Source organism: Lithobates pipiens, unplaced genomic scaffold (genome assembly GCF_037356315.1).
Source record: "Lithobates pipiens isolate NorthernLeopardFrog02 unplaced genomic scaffold, aLitPip1_a1.2 Scaffold_8, whole genome shotgun sequence".
NCBI classification, from domain to species: Eukaryota; Metazoa; Chordata; class Amphibia; order Anura; family Ranidae; genus Lithobates; species Lithobates pipiens.
The window spans coordinates 13,438,902-13,453,482 of NW_027507903.1; positions in this window are offsets into that span (position 1 = coordinate 13,438,902).

The following is a 14,581-nucleotide window of genomic DNA, read 5'->3' on the forward strand; positions in this document are numbered from 1 at the left end:
ATACTTTGTTGAAGCACCAATTACAGCCTCAAGTCTTTTTGCGTATGATGCTACAAGCTCGGCACACCTATTTTTGGGCAGTTTCTCCCATTCTTCTTTGCAGGTCCTCTCAAGCTCCATCAGGTTGGATGGGGAGCGTCGGTGCACAGCCATTTTCAGATCTCTCCAAAGATGTTCAATTGGGCACTGGCTGGGCCACTCAAGGACATTCACAGAGTTGTCCCGTAGCCACTCGTTTGTTATCTTGGCTGTGTGCTTAAGGTCGTTGTCCTGTTGGTAGATGAACCTTTGCCCCAGTTTGAGATCCAGAACACTCTGGAGCAGGTTTTCATCAAAGATGTCTTTGGACTTTGCGGCATTCATTTTTCCCTCAATCTAGTTACCAAGTCCCTGAAAAACATTCCCACAGCATGATGCTGCCACCACCATGCTTCACTGGAGGGATGGTACTGGCCAAGTGATGAGCTGTGCCTGGTTTCCTCCAGACATGACGCTTGCCATTCAGGCCAAAGATCTCAATCTTTGTTTCATCAGACCAGAGAATTTTGTTTCTCATGGCCTGAGAGTCCTTCAGGTGGGTTTTGGAAAACTCCAGGCGAGCTATCATGTGCCTTTAAGGCTGCTTTCACACTGGGGCGGGAGCGGCGTCGGCGGTAAAGCGCCGATATTTTTAGCGGCGCTTTACCGTCGTTTTAGCGGCGGTCTGCGGGCGCTAGCGGGGTGGTTTTAACCCCCGCTAGCGGCCGAAAAAGGGTAAAACCCGCCCGCAAAGCGCCGCTGCAGCGGCGCTTTGCCGGCGGTATTGCCGCGGTGTCCCATTGATTTCAATGGGTAGGAGCGGTATAGGAGCGGTGAATACACCGCTCCTTCACTGCTCCAAAGATGCGGCTAGCAGGACTTTTTTCACCGTCCTGCCAGCGCATCGCTCCAGTGTGAAAGCCCCCCGGCTTTCACACTGGAGGGAAAGGGGCCGTTTTTTTTCAGGCGCTACACAGGCGCTATTTTTAGCGCTGTAACGGCTGAATACCGCCCCAGTGTGAAAGCAGCGTTACTGAAGAGTGGCTTCTGATTTGTGAAGTGCTGCATAGATGGTTGTTCTTCTGGAAGGTTCTCCTCTCTCCACAGAGAAACGCTGGAGCTCTGTTAGCGTGACCATCAGGTTCTTGGTCACCTCCCTGACTAAGGTCCTTCTCCCCTGATTGCTCAGTTTGGTCAGGCGGCCCGCTCTAGGAAGAGTCCTGGTGGTTTTAAACTTCTTTCATTTATGAATGATGGAGGCCACTGTGCTTATTAGGACCTTCAGTGCTGCAGAAATGTCTCTGTACCCTTCCCCAGATCTGTGCCTCCATACAATCCTGTCTCGGAGGTCTACAGACAGCTCCTTGGACTTCATGGTTTGGTTTGTGCTCTGACATGCACTGTTAACTGTGGGACCTTATATAGACAGGTGTGTGCCTTTCCAAATCATTTCCAATCAACTGAATTTACCACGGGTGGAATCAAGTTGTAGAAACATCTCAAGGATCGGTGGAAATAGGAGGCACCTGAGCTAAATTTTGAGTTTCATTGCAACGGCTGTGAATACCTATACGTTTATTTTTATCATTATATGTCATTATGGGGTATTGTTTGTAGAATTTTGAGGAAAAAAATGAATTTATTGAACACTGGGAATACTTTGCATGGTATATCAACCCAGATCATTTTTTTAATTTTAGATTGAGTAAGGAATCGGTAAAACCCCTACCAGGTTATTGTTTTTGCTTCCTGGACCCTGATGGAGAGATTTCCCTTTACTTTCTATCCCGGAAACATAACAGTAAATACAAGGCTATTTATCCAGAGTGAACCGAATTCCCATCTTAGAGAGTTGTCATAAGAACAGGTTAGAGCCGGTTCACACAGGGGCAACACGACTTGCAGCACGACTTTGGGAGGCAACTTGGACATGACTTGAGTATGAATCACAGCACGATTTGGGGCAACTTTAACACGACTTTGAGCGAATTACAACACGACTTCAAGTCGCCCCCAGGCCAGGCGACTTTGGCTGTGGCCAATCACAGAATAATCAGCTCTCGAGGGGGAACTCCATGCCAAATTTTAAAAAAAAAACGGCATGGGTTCCCCTCCAGGAGCATATCAGGCCCTTAGGTCTGGTATGGATTTTAAGGGGAATCCCCTACTCTGAAAAAACAGCACGGGGTCCCCCCAAAATCCATACCAGACCCTTATCCAAGCACGCAGCCCAGCGGGTCAGCAAAAGGGGTGGGGATGAGCGAGCACCCCCCCTACTGAACCATACCAGGCCGCATGCCCTCAACATGGGGGGTGGGTGCTTTGGGTGCCCTGCAGCCCCCCCACCCCAGAGAAATTTGTCCCCATGTTGATGAGGACAAGGGCCTCTTCCCGACAACCCTGGCCGTTGGTTGTCGGGGTCTGCGGGCGGGGGGCTTATAGGAAACCGGGAGACCCCTTTAATAAGGGGACCCCCAGATTCCGGCCCCCCACCCTTATGTGAATGAGTTTGGGGTACATCGTACCCCTACCCATTCACCTGAGGGAAAAAAGTGTCAATAAAAAAAGTACACTAGACAGGTTTTTAAAGTAATTTATTAGACTTCGGGGGTCTCTTCCGACTTCTCTGCGCTTTCCGGTTCTTCTCCCACTCTCCGGCCTCTTCTCCCGCTCTCCGGTTCTTCTCCGTACTCTAAGGGTTCTTCTGCCAGGCTCCTCCGCTATCTTCTTCCAGCTCTTTTACTAGCGTTGGCCCGGTCTTCTTCTTCGTTGTCGTCGTCTTCTTCTTCTTCCTTCTTCTCTTCTTCTGATGTTGAAACAACGCTCTCTCCTGCTGTAATACCGTGTGCGAGGTGCGCAACAACTTATATAGGCATGGGGCTGGGTCACCAGGTGATGTCCCCTGGTGACCCCGCCCCTTATGACGTCACTGCCCAGGGCATGCTGGGACTGTGACGTCATACTCATTCACATAGGGTAGGGGGCCGGAATCTGGGGGCCCCCTTATTAAAGGGGTCTCCCGGATTCCGATAAGCCCCCCGCCTGAAGACCCCGACAACCAACGGCCAGGGTAGTCAGGAAGAGGCTCTTGTCCTCATCAACATGGGGACAAAGTGCTTTGGGGTGGGGGGCCGCAGGGCGCCCCTTTTCCAAAGCACCCACCCCCCCATGTTGAGGGCATGCGGCCTGGTACGGTTCAGGGGGTGTGCTCACTCGTCCCCACCCCCCTTCCTGACCGGCCGGGCTGCGTGCTCAGATAAGCGTCTGGTATGGATTTTGGGGGTACCCCATGCCATTTTTTCGGCATAGGGGTTTCCCTTAAAATCCATACCAGACCTAAGGGCCTGGTTTGCCCTTGGAGGGGAACCCATGCCGGTTTTTATTATTAGAGAGGCGACATTGTAGCTTCTTTCTCACGCTCGCTGCAGTAGGAAAACGTGTTTTTCCTATTGCAGCCAGCGCGAGATGTACAGTACCCTGTCGCCGAGAACCAGCGCGATGGGATCAAGTTGGAAACACATTCTCGTGGGCAGGTACTGTAATTTATTTTCCTGTAAAGTCGCTTCAATATAGATGGAGATCCGACTTGGAGGTGACTTCCATTGAAATCAATGTGTACAAGTCGTCTAGAAGTCGGATTTAAGTCTTCCAGGAACCTTTTCTGAAGTTGGGGCGACTTCAGTATTGTACATTAAGACGGCTCCATTCACTTCCATTGATTTTCTCAACCGCGCTACTTGAAGTTGGATCCCAGTTTGCCCCTGTGTGAACCGGCTCTTAAGGATTTCCTCCTCAACTCTTGCACTGTTAAAAACTCAAAACTTTTGGATTTTCCATAACTTTCTGTTTCAGTGACAATGGTCACCAGAACAAATAGTAAAGATACATTTCCCTGGTAGGGACACAGGCTCTATAAAATCTAACAAACGATTTGTTGGTTCCATAGCACCACATACGGCTTTAAACGCATCTTTCAAGTTTAACCGCCTCAACAATACCAGACACTTTTTACCACTTCCTGCCTAGGCCTATTTTCAGATTTGAGCACTGTCACACTTTGAATGACAATTGCGCAATGATGCGACACTGTAACCAAATTACATTTTTAGCTTTTTTTTTTGACAGATAGAGACGAAAATTTCGAAAAAAAAAATTCCACTATAACATCTTGCAAATAAATGAAAAAATTATTTAATAAAAAATCTTTATTTATAAATTTAGGCCAAAATATATTCTGCTACATCTGTTTGGTTAAAATAACCCAAATCAGTGTTTATTATTTAGTCTGTGATGTAAAAAAAAAAAAAAAAAAAAGAGACAAAGATAAATAATTTCAGAATTTTTTCCACCTTTAATGTGACCTATAAACTGTACAACTCAGTTGAAAAACAAACTGAAATCTTTTAGGGCGGAAATAAAAAAAATAAAAAATAAAAATAATGTGGTTGCATAAGTGTGCACACCCTCTTATAACTGGGGATGGAGCTGTGTTCAGAATTAAAGTGTAAGTAATCCCTCCTATCATTTTCAGCCAAGGAAGCTGCCATCTTTGCCTCTGTTTAATCTACAACTGCCATGATGCTGCACATGTGATCAGTTATGACACCAGCCATTGGATGGTTTGACAGTTTGGTTGAGAGCACAACCAATGGGAGTGTTATATTTACAGAACATGCTGGAAATGAAACTGTTTTATGAATGGGTTTACTTCAGCTTTAAGCAATCACATTCAAACTCATATTAAATAGGAGTCAGTACACATCTGCCATCATTTATAGTGCCTCTGATTAACCCCAAATAAAGTTCAGCTGTTCTAGTAGGTCTTTCCTGACATTTTCTTAGTCGCATCCTACAGCAAAAGCCATGGTCCACAGAGAGCTTCCAAAACATCAGAGTGATCTCATTGTTAAAAGGTGTCAGAAACCACTTGCTTAATAATAATAATAATAATAATAATAATAAAAAGGTAAACAGAGTAAACGTAGTCAAAACATAGCCAGAGTTCAGGAACCGTTAAGGATAGTCAGACAACCCAAAACGTCAGGGAGCCAAAGATGAGCGTAGTAGAACAGCAAGCAGGATCAGGAACCAGAAGGAATATCAGCCAAGCAAGTCTTTAACAAGAACACAGGAGAGCGTCTCTAGAGATGTGACCAAGGCGAAGGCAGAGATTATCTGGGCTGGACGGCTTAAGTAGGCAGGACTGACGAGCAGGATATCATCAACACGTGAGTCACTGTGGAGAGATAGGAGCTGGCAATTAGCCGACAGCTGAGCAGCCAGCTTTGAGAAGGAAGGGCTGAGCCCAGCCCTGACAAAAGGTATCAGTCAGGAGAAGGGTACAAAAGAATTACCAAGGCATTAGAGATACCATGGAACACAGTGGAGACAGTCATCATCAAGTGGAGAAAATATGGCACAACTGTGACATTACCAAGAACTGGACTTCCCTCCAAAATTGTTGAAAATACAGGAAGAAAACTGGTCTGGGAGGCTGTCAAGAGGCCTACAGAAACATTAAAGGAGCTGCATGAATATCTGGCAAGTACTGGCTGTGTGGTACATGTGACAGCAATCTCCCGTATTCTTCATATGTCTGGGCTATGGGGTAGAGTGGCAAGACAGAAGCCCTTTCATACAGAGAAAAACATCCAAGCCCTGCTAAATTTTGCAAAAAATCCATCTGAAGTCTGCCAAAAACATGTGGGAAAATGTGTTATGGTCTGATGAAACCAAGGTTGAACTTTTTGGCGATAATTCCAAAAGATATGTTTGGTGCAAAAAACAACACTACACATCACCAAAAGAACACCATACCCACCGTGAAGCATGGTGGTGGCAGCATCATGCTTTGGGGCTGTTTTTCTTCAGCTGGAACAGATACAGGGAATTAAGAACCGTTCCAAATACCAGCCAATATTGGCGCAAAACCTCCAGGCTTCTGCTAGAAAGCTGAACATGAAGAGGAATTTTACCTTTCAGCATGACAATGACCCAAAGCATACATCCAATTCAACAAAGGAACGGCTTCAACAGAAGAAGATTAAAGTTTTGGAATGGCCCAGCCAGAGCCCAGACCTGAATCCGATTGAAAATCTGTGGGGTGATCTGAAGAGGGCTGTGCACAGGAAATGCCCTCACAATCCAACAGATTTGGAGTGTTTTTGCAACCATATTATTTTATTTTTTAATTTTTACTTCCCTCCACCTAAAAGATTTCAGTTTGTTGTTCAACTGAGTTGTACAGTTTATAGGTCAAATTATAGGTGGAAAAAGTTCTGAAATTATTTCTCTTTGTCTGACATTTTAACAGGGGTGTGTAGACTTTTTATGTCCATTGTATATATCTATATATATATATATATATATATATATATATATATATATATATATAGATTTGAAAATCGGTCAATCCTGATGTACTGACAACTAATCTAATTTCTAGAGGCCCTAAAATGTCAGGACAGTACAAATATCCCCCCAAATGACCCCTTTATGGAAAGTATTTTTTTTGAAGTTGCATTTTTTTGTCACAATATTTTTTGAAAAATAAATAAATAATAATAAAAATAAAAACAATCACAATTTGTTTAACATACTACCACCAGTGCAGTACAGCATTATCATATGACTGGTATAGCATTGATCAGGGAGAGTGACTGGTGACAATATGTAAAAAAAAAGCAATCATTTCGACAAATTCGTTCATTTGGAAATATCTGAATTAACGAAAACCCGTTTAACAAATTTTTCAGAATATTCGTAAATTCAAATGTTCGAAAATTTGAAAAATAATAAATTTGAAAATTCGGAAATTCAAAATCCGAAAACCCGAAAATTCAAACATCTTAAATAATAACTTAACTTAAAATAACTTAACTATTACTAACCATTAAATTATAGGTATTGGAATTTCCTTTCAAATTTGTCTGAACGTAATGAATATGAATTTATCTGAAGTTACAAATTATCCAAAATAAATAATGCTGTATTTAAAACGAATGGAACGTAAGGAATTAATAATAATAAATAACAACAATAATAATTAAAAATATTATTATTATTATTTTTATTAATTATTCATTTGTTCTGTTCCATTTGTTTAGATGCGGCATTCGTTATTTTGGATAATTCTTAACTTCAGATAGATTCGTATTCATTACATTCAGCCAAATTTGAAAGTAAATTCCAATACCTATAATTTAATAGTTAGTTATTATTAGTTCAAAAATAGAAAATTGTGTCATCGGCGCAAAAACGAAAAATTATATTAATACAATTTTAATTATAAAAATTGATCTGCTGCAGTTAAAAAGTCCCATACCATAGATTAGGAAAATGTATTCAAAAAATGTAACAGCTCAGTTACATTTTTTGAATACAGTTATTATTAGTTAGTTAGTTATTCTTTTCGAAATTTCGGATTTTCTTTCTTATTTTCAGATTTTAACATTTTCTAAATTACTAATTGAGATCATAACAAATGACCCGGAAAAAAAACAAAAAAACAAAAAAAACGAATGAAACTAAATTTAAAACAAACGCATTTTTTTTTTTTAGCAGTGCTCATGTCTAGGTAATGGTAATTTAGAACTAAATGGCTTGGTTTGTTAATTATTGTCTCCTTTAGCAGCGCCCAGTTCCTCGTGCCCCGTTTTTGAACTATAGTTTGCCTGTTAGCCTTGAAAATGAGCAGAATTTAGTAACAAACCCCCCCCCCATCCACATAGACATGGACATAGACATGGACATAGACATGGACATAGACATGGACATAGACATGGACATAGACATGGGATTCTCTGCTCAGCTTAAGTTCCTTGAATTTTGAAAAGGATTCAACAAACAGCAAGCAAATTAAACCCAGGCTGATTCCCCATGATCCCTAGTAATTATAAAAAAAAAAATCATAGTTATCATTTCACAAACAGCAAAAAATAACAGATTCACATACTGCTGTCCTAAATTCCCTAAAACATTTTTTTTAAGGTTTAGACTTTAGAATACTCGGTCCATTCATTGGGAAAACATGCAGAGGACATCTGGTGACCTGAAACGTTCTGCTTGTTACTGTGGGACTCGGCTTCCTCTAGATCCTGGGAAATAATGCTTAAAGGGAACATACGTCCCAATTTCCAAAGGTTTACTTTTTTTTTATTTCCACCGAGGGATAAGACTATTTTGTATGCTGTATAATATAGTTACATAGTTACACATAGTTACATAGTAGGTGAGGTTGAAAAAAGACACAAGTCGATCAAGTCCAACCTATGTGTGTGATTATATGTCAGTATTACATTGTATATCCCTGTATGTTGCGGTCCTCCAGGTGCTTATCTAATAGTTTCTTGAAACTATCGATGCCCCTCGCTGAGACCACCGCCTGTGGAAGGGAATTCCACATCCTTGCCGCTTTTACAGTAAAGAACCCTCTACATCGTTCAAGGTTAAACCTCTTTTCTTCTAATTTGAATGAGTGGCCAGGTATCTTGTTAAACTCCCGTCTGCGAAAAAGTTTTATCCCTATTGTGGATAGGATTGGTCCCCCAGGGTTCTGTGCTGGGACCAATCCTATTTAATTTGTTCATAAACGCCCTGGAGGATGGGGTAAACAGTTCAATTTCTGTATTTGTGGATGATACTAAGCTAAGCAGGGCAATAACTTCTCCGCAGGATGTGGAAACCTTGCAAAAAGATCTGAACAAATGAATGGGGGGAGGGGCAACTACATGGCAAATGAAGAATGTAGAAAAATGTAAAATAATGCATTTGGGTTGCAAAAATATGAATGTAATCTATACACTGGGGGGGGGGGGGGAACCTCTGGGGGAATCTAGAATGGAAAAGGACCTGGGGGTCCTAGTAGATGATGGGCTCAGCAATGGCATGCAATGCCAAGCTGCTGCTAACAAAGCAAACAGAATATTGGCATTAAAAAAGGTGATCAACTCCAGAGATAAAACGATAATTCTCCCGCTCTACAAGACTCTGGTCCGGCCGCACCTGGAGTATGCTGGCCAGTTCTGGGCACCAGTCCTCAGGAAGGATGTACTGGAAATGGAGCGAGTACAAAGAAGGGCAACAAAGCTAATAAAGGGTCTGGAGGAGATTAGTTATGAGGAAAGGTTGCGAGCACTGAACTTATTCTCTCTGGAGAAGAGACGCTTGAGAGGGGATATGATTTCAATATACAAATACCGTACTGGTGACCCCACAATAGGGAGAAAACTTTTTTGCGGAAGGGAGTTTAACAAGACTCCTGGCCACTCATTACAATTAGAAGAAAAGAGGTTTAACCTTAAACCACATAGAGGGTTCTTTACTGTAAGAGCGGCAAGGATGTGGAATTCCCTTCCACAGGCGGTGGTCTCAGCGGGGGGCATCAATAGTTTCAAGAAACTATTAGATAAGCACCTGAACAACCGCAACATACAGGGATATACAATGTAATACTGACATATAATCACACACATAGGTTGGACTTGATGGACTTGTGTCTTTTTTCAACCTCACCTACTATGTAACTATGTATGTGGGGTCACCTTATCAATAAGTACCAATATACCATATATCAGTACCATAAATATCAATATACTTCTTTTTGCAATTGGAAGTCACATGGCAAAATCTCACCTAGAATGACAAAAACCAGAAGAATAACCCACTGACTATTACAAAATGAAATAATCAGTTTTTTGGGGATATGGTTTAGACGTAGGGAAAGTTGTGACTTGCAAACATTTACCAGCATGCTGACCAATAATGCACTGTCCAATAATAGAATAAGCCCCGAGCATAGGAAAGCTCCCACACAAGCCGCCACCTTTCACAAATGTTATGCTTGCGAGAGACGAACCCTCCTAGCGCTTCTAGTCAGAAAACACATATGTGGGTTAGGTGCAGCGTTGTGCAGTAGACAGTCAACAAAGTGACTGTCTAAAGTGGAGTTCCACCCCAAAAAAAATTGCATTACCACTTGCCGACTGGCGCACGCCAATGTAGGTCGGCAGAATGGCACGGACAGGCAAATTGGCGTACAGGTACGTCCTTTTAAATTTGCCGCTGTGGCATCGCATGTGGCGCGTGCGCCAGTCGGGACCTGCGTGAGACTCGATCGCCGCGGGGATAACCGCGATCGACTCACGAGGAGCAAGAACAGGGAGATGCTGATGTAAACAAGCATCATCCCGTTCTGCCTAGCGACAGTGTGACTGAATTCTGCTCTGTGTGATCGGAGCAGAGATCAGTGACATGTCATACATAGCCACGCCCCTCCTCAGTTAGAAACACCCCCCAGGGCTCACTTAACCCCTGCACTGCCACCTAGTGGTTAACCCCTTCACTGCCAGTGTCATTTACACAGGAATCAGTGCATTTGTATAGCACTGATTGCTGTATAAATGACAACGGTCCCAAAAATGTGTCAAAAAAGTCCGACGTGTCCGCCATAATGTCGCAGTCACGGTAAAAATCCCTGATCGCCGCCATTACTAGTAAAAAAAATAAAAAATTATTAATAAAAATGCCATAAAACTATCCCCTATTTTGTAAATGCTATAACTTTTACGCAAACCAATCAATAACGCTTTAAAAGATAAAAAGCAACACACATTATTCTCACAAACCCATGATCAGGGCCGTTTTTAATATCGATTGGACCCTGGGCATCCATGCCCAAGAAAGTTAAGGCAGTGCTGGAAAATAATGGTGGCCACACAAAAAATTGACACTTTGGGCCCAATTTGGACATTTTCACTTAGGGGTGTACTCACTTTTGTTGCCAGCAGTTTAGACATTAACCACTTCCCGACCAGCGCACGCCGATGTACGTCGGCAGAATGGCACGGCAGGCACATTGGCGTACTGGTACGTCCAATCTTTAATGCCGCCCTGCCATCGCATGCTGGTCGGGACCCCCGTGAGTCCGGTCGCGGGTCCCGCGGACTCGATTGCCGCGGGCATACCTGCGATCGTCTCACGGGGGGGGCTGAACTAGGAGATGCCGTTGTAAACAGCATCTCCCCGTTCTGCCTAGCAACAAGTGACACTGATCTCTGCTCCATGTGATTGGAACACTTAACCCCCTACACTGCCACCCACTGGTTAACCCCTTCACTGCCAGTGTCATTTACACATGAATCACTGCATTTGTATAGTACTGATTGCTGTATAAATGACAATGGTCCCAAAAATGTGTCAAAAATGTCCGATGTGTCCGCCATAATGTCACAGTCACAATAAAAATCGCTGATCGCCGCCATTACTAGTAAAGAAAAAAAATATTAATAAAAATGCCATAAAACTATCCCCTATTTTGTAAACGCTATAACTTTTGCACAAACCAATCAATAATCGCTTATTGCGATTTTTTTTTTTTTACCAAAAATATGTAGAAGAATACGTATCGGCCTAAACTGAGGGGAAAAATGTTTTTTTATATATTTTTGGGGGATATTTATTATAACAAAAAGTAAAAAACAATGCGTTTTTTTCATAATTGTCGCTCTATTTTTGTTTATAGCGCAAAAAATAAAAACCGCAGGGGTGATCAAAAACCACCAAAAGAAAGCTCTATTTATGGGCAAAAAAGGACGTAAATGTTGTTTTCGGGGCCACATCGCACGACCACGCAATTGTCAGTTAAAGCGACGCAGTGCCGAAAGGGGCTTGGTCCTTTAGCTGGAAAATGGTCCGGGGCTTAAGTGGTTAAAGGGGTGTTCCAGTGGGGATTTTTTTTTTTTTAAAGTCAGCAGCTAAAAAAAAAAGTAGCTGCTGAACTTTAATAAGGACGTCACTTTTGTTTGGGAGCCACGTCGCACGACCGTGCAATTGTCAGTTAAATCGACGCAGTGCCGAATTGCAAAAAGTGCTCTGGTCTTTGGCCAGCAAAATGGTGCGGGGGCTGAAGTGGTTAATGGCTGCGTGTCGAGTTATTTTGAGGGGACAGCAAAACTTACACTGTTATGCCCCCTGTACACACGGTCGGAATTTCCGCTGGAAAATCTGCGAGCGGATCGTGTTGTCGGAAAATCCGATCTTGTGTGTGCGGGCTCCATCTGACTTTTTCCGTCGGAATTTCCGACACGCAAAGTTTGAGAGCCGGATCTAAAATGTTCCCGACAAGAGAATCCGATCGTTTGAATTCCGATCGCGTGCAGACAATTTTACGACGGACAAAGTTCCCGCGCGTGCTCAGAATAAATTAAGAGACGAAAGCTATTGGCCCCCCCCCCCCCGTTTATAGTCCCGACGTACGTGTTTGACGTCACCTCGTTCAGAATGATCGGATTTTCCGACAACTCTGTCCGACCGTGTGTATGCAAGACGAGTTTGGAACAAAATCCCTCGGAAAAAAATCCGATGGATTTTGTTGTCGGAATGTCCGACCGCATGTGTACGGGGCAATTATACAAGCTGTACACTCACTACTTTACATTGTAGACAAGTGTCCTTTCTTCAGTGCTGTCACATGAAAAGATAGAAGAAAATATTTACAAAAATGTGAGGGGTGTACTTACTTTTGTGAGATACTGTATATATAGTATATTTTTTTTCCCCCCATTTATCTTTCTTTTTTACTATTTATCTTTCCACAGACATTGTAAATTCATAGGTAGGTATAAAACGACATTTGGAATAGAATCGTATGGCCGGTGTTTGCTGTCTTTGCAGCAAATAGATGATTTGGGGGCTCTGTTAATAGGAGAGGGCATTCGGGGTAAGCAGGAAACATAGTAAGACACGGGGATTATTGTGCTGCTTGTGTCATTGGGAAGTCATTGGTGCTGCACAGAGGCTGCATTCATTGTAGTGCTGAAGAGGCACCCAGCCCTGCACTGGGAATGCGGCCTCTATATTTAGAATGGAGGACTGACCTACTCAGGGCGAGAAGGTTCACTACACAACTGAAACTCCACTGACACACACACAGCTCCATCCCTGCTCCGTCCCCACCGCCTCTGCCCCATTTCCATGGACATTCTTAGGTTCTGGAGACCTCTTCCTGGATTTTCCTCCTCCATAAAAATATTTTTCGACCAACTCTTTGATTTTTTTTTTTTTTTTTCATTCGCTCAGTCCTTATCTCACTCAGTCATTTATTTTAATTGTTTACAATATATGCAGATTTTTTTTTTTTTTTTTTTTTTAGTAGTAATATTTAAAGTAGAGGGCCACCCAAAAAAAAAATGCATTAATAAATGTATTTGAATTGTTTACAATACATGCAGAATTATTATTATTATTTTTTTTAGTAGTAATATTTAAAGTGGAGGGCCACCCAAAAAAAAAGCATTAATACATTTATTTTAATTGTTTACAATATATGCAGAATTATTATTATTTTTTTAGTAGTAATATTTAAAGTGGAGGGCCACCCAAAAAAAATGCATTAATACATTTATTTTAATTGTTTACAATATATTCAGAATTATTATTTTTTGAATTAATATTTAAAGTGGAGGGCCACCCAAAAAAATGCATTAATACATTTATTTTAATTGTTTACAATATATGCAGAATTATTATTTTTTTTAGTAGTAATATTTAAAGTGGAGGGCCACCCAAAAAAAATGCATTAATAAATTTATTTTAATTGTGTACAATATATTCAGAATTATAAAAAAAATTTAGTAGTAATATTTAAAGTGGATGGCCACCCCAAAAAAATGCATTAATAAATGTATTTTAATTGTTTACAATATATGCAGATTTTTTTTGTAGTAATATTTAAAGTGGAGGGCCACCCAAAAAAATGCATTAATACATTTATTTTAATTGTTTACAATATATGCAGAATTATAATTTTTTTAGTAGTAATATTTAAAGTGGAGGGCCACCCAAAAAAATGCATTAATAAATTTATTTTAATTGTTTACAATATATGCAGAAATTTTTTTTTTTTTTAGTAGTAATATTTAAAGTGGAGGGCCATCAAAAAAAATGCATTAATACATTTATTTTAATTGTTTACAATATATGCAGAATTATTTTTTTTAGTAGTAATATTTAAAGTGGAGGGCCACCCAAAAAAAATGCATTAATACATTTATTTTAATTGTTTACAATATATGCAGAATTATTATTTTTTTTGTAGTAATATTTAAAGTGGAGGGCCACCCAAAAAAAAATACATTAATACATTTATTTTAATTAGCAGAATTTTTTCCATTTTTAGTAGTAATATTTAAAGTGGAGGGCCACCCAAAAAAAAATCCATTAATAAATTTATTTTAATTTTTTACAATATATGCAGAATTTTTTTTTTTTAGTACTAATATTTAAAGTGGAGGGCCACCCAAAAAAATGCATTAATAAATTTATTTTAATTGTTTACAATAAATGCAGAATTTTTTTTTTTTTGTAGTAATATTTAAAGTGGAGGGCCACCCAAAAAAATGCATTAATAAATTTATTTTAATTGTTTACAATATATGCAGATTTTTTTTTTTTTTTTTAGTAGTAATATTTAAAGTGGAGGGCCATAAAAAAAGCATTAATAAATTTATTTTAATTGTTTACAATATATGCAGAATTATTTTTTTTTAGCAGTAATATTTAAAGT